At 38.5% G+C, this 3,352-nt stretch overlaps 1 protein-coding gene across 2 annotated transcripts in view; it reads left to right on the top strand.

Moving 5' to 3' along the window:
* The first annotated feature begins 1,467 nt into the window (after positions 1 to 1,467).
* The window catches only part of LOC135111417 (equilibrative nucleobase transporter 1-like), a 22,169-nt gene continuing 20,284 nt past the window's right edge, over positions 1,468 to 3,352 (top strand). The window contains exon 1 of one of the 2 annotated variants that reach the window (XM_064024686.1): positions 1,468 to 1,607. The gene's annotated coding sequence lies outside the window, so the exon portion shown is untranslated. Of the gene's footprint in view, positions 1,633 to 3,352 lie in introns of both variants that reach the window. The other variant, XM_064024688.1, reaches the window with a different exon arrangement.

Below are 3,352 nucleotides of genomic sequence, written 5' to 3'. Positions count from 1 at the left end.
TATCACCCTGCGCTGTATTTACTTTTCATATTTTCTAGCAAACTGTCCATGTATTTCCTTCTCTGACAACCTCTTTCTCATCTTTCTTCCACTTTTCCTTGCAAACAATCTTAAAAAAAAAAAAAAAAAAAATATATATATATATATATATATATATATATATATATATATATATATATATATATATATATATATATATATATATATATATATATATATATATATATATATATATATATATGTGTGTGTGTGTGTGTGTGTGGTGTGCTATAAGTTTCCATACATAGGAAAAATTATAAGAAATTATAGAATTATATGAAAAATTATTTTTTTTTATTTATATAATATGCTCTACATGACTGCCTTTGTGTTGAAAACACATTTCATTGCGAGTCCTCCACTGCTGAAGAACACGTTCAAACACATCTGGATTTATGCTTGTAATGGCGCTCGTGATACCATATGTATGGAAACTTATGGGACACCCTGTATATTCTTATCTCTTCTTTTTTTCTTTTTTCTTTTTCCTTTTTTCTGTCTTTTCTTTTTCTTGTAGTATAGAGAACGCAACTCGACAGCAAATAAAGCATCATAAAAAAGAAGAATTGTGTGAAACAAAAGTTATATTTAATATCAGGAAAAAAAAATAATAATTCTTATCCCTGTTCTGATTTGCAGTAGTTACAGTCAACCTGGATGCATGACACACCACAGGGTGCATGAAGTTTTTCAAAGGGTAATTGGGAATACTGGGGTAGACAGAGGGGTACATGACGTGGCCAGCGTGTATAAGAGTGCACCGTAGGAAGAAATGTTTTAGGAAAAAAAAATGTGTCACGTACAAAACTTACATTGACGAGGTGGTCCTCAGGCGGCCTCGTCAACAGGGTAAGGAGGATAGGTAGGCGGTGCACAGACAGGTAAGACAGGTAATGTGTGTGTGTGTGTGTGTGTGTGTGTGTGTGTGTGTGAATCATCTCAAGGAAACCGAGGAAGCGCTTGTCTCTACGCTTTTCCGCGAGCACACACCCACCCACCCACCCACACACACACACACACACACACACACACACACACACACACACAGCAAATCATACGACTTATTACCATCAGGGTGAACACTTGTCGATAAGGCAAGAGGAGGAGGAGAATGATAAGCAAGGGAGAGTGAAAAGAAAGAAAAAGAATACCAAGACGAGTGCCCATACCAAGAAGACACTGAAAGAAAACACTCTAAATTTATCTGCCTTGTTTTACCAAACCCTTTCACACTAATCCAAACGCTGCACTCCTCCACCTCTCCTAACACACAAACACAAACCCACGTGCTTTGTCTGTGTGAGCGTGTGTGGCCTCGCCATTCACGCACAGGGGCAAGGTTTGAGGGAGAGTAAGAGGGAGGGCGAGGAGGGGGAGTGCTGAGATAGCGAATATAGCGCATGCGCCGACACACTCCAAGGTATCGACTTTTGACGGACGAGAGCCGCTGGTATCATTCCTGCTGCAACGAGGCGAGGGAGGACACGCCGCCCGCCCCTCACAGACCTGACTGGAGGCTACGAGAAGATACACGCGTCTACAGTCCAAGTCGCTCACAACTGTTCTTGGTGAGTGATAGAAACGTGACAAGCGGTGAGTCAAGAAAATCCCACCCTGTTGTTTTATTTGTCTCTTTCTGTCTCTCTCCTTTTCTTTCAGTGTGCTTAGTGAGTGGTAAAAACGTGACAGTGGTTGAGTCAAGAAAATCTCTCTCTATTGTCTATCTGTCTGTCTGTTTCTTCTTCTCTTTCACTGTTCCTGGCGAGTGATACATGGAAACGTGACGACTGGCAAATCAAGGAAGTCTTACCCCGCTGTCTGTCTGTCTGTCTGTGTCTCTCTCTTTCTCCTTTCCTCTCCTTCCGTTACACGCTTCAGGTCGGATTGATAGCCATGGAAGGGTGTAATAACTTGAAATGATGGTGTCTATGCAAAAACGTGGCATGTGTGGCTAGGAAAGGGTTAGGAAGATGATGTGATGTGGTGATGTTCACGTTTGATGTGAAATTCTTGAAGTTACTGAAGTCATAACGGTGAATACATTGAACGAGTGTGTCCGTTAAGGTAATGAAATGCGATGTTATGTCTCAGGTTTCAGGATATCACTTGTTATCGTTATTTTTGTGATAAGAAATGTGTTATTGAAGAAAACTTCTTAAATTTAAGATAAGGAAGAGCCAAGGACAAGATAAGTGAATCATGAAACGCGCTGAAATAGTTTGTACTGAAAGGAAATTCTGATTGTGATGGAATTTAGAGATAAGAAGAGGAAGTCCATGCAAGTGTTATTTCAGTGCGGTGATAAGGAAGGTGAGTGTGTGAGTAAAGGTGCTGTTTGTGGTGGCGAGGCGTGGCATAAGTACGTAAACACACACACTCACACATGTACGTAAGTAGGAGTCGTACACACACACACACACACACACAGACACACACACACACACATGTACGTAAGAAGGAGTCGTACACACACACACACACACAAAGGTCGCTGCCTCAGGGCTGGGCGATCACGTGGGTCAGGCGTGGGTTCAGCGGACCTCTGTCTCGCCATATGCCTTTTTTTACTGCCTCCCTTGCCGAGTTCTTGGGCGTCTGGCAGCGAGCGATGGTTTTGAAGGAACGCCAGTACACACTACACACGGAGCCACGCAATTTAAAGGGTCACGTGATGATAAAGCCAATCCAGGTTAGGGTTAGTTGGTTAGGTTAGGTTTGTTGTTTAAGTAGTGTTAGGTTAGGTTAAGTTAGATTAAGTAATGCTAGGTTACATTACGTGATGTTGTAAATTCAAACACATGACATAAGATGGTACAATTATTTCCAAATGATAGGAGAATTAGTATAAAGGCATGTAAATTATTAGTGCATTTATTTATTTATTTATTTATTGATTGATTGAGTGATTTATCTATTTTATATTATTATTATTATTATTATTATTATTATTATTATTATTATTATTATTATTATCATTATTATTATCATTATTATTATTATCATTATTATTATTATTTGATTTAATTTAATTTATTTTTATTTATTTATTTATTTATTTATTTGTATTTATTTATTTATTTTTTTTTTTTTTGGTGTGTGTGTGAATTACATGACCTTAGAAAATGATGCAGAGATCGAAAGCCACAGCAAACACTGTTCCGGTATATCATAAACGGTACAAAAACAGTGTAATAATATTTGTGCGCAAGACTGAAGTTTTATATCTATCTTACGGTGGATCAGCAATTAATGTCACTGCGAAAAAAATTATAAACTTAACAAAACCTTCACTGACAAGCAGAATGGAGTGCAG

This window comes from Scylla paramamosain, chromosome 22 (assembly GCF_035594125.1).
Source record: "Scylla paramamosain isolate STU-SP2022 chromosome 22, ASM3559412v1, whole genome shotgun sequence".
NCBI lineage: Eukaryota > Metazoa > Arthropoda > Malacostraca > Decapoda > Portunidae > Scylla > Scylla paramamosain.
The sequence above is the reverse complement of the archived record's forward strand: the minus strand, read 5'-3'. Positions and strand labels throughout refer to the sequence as shown.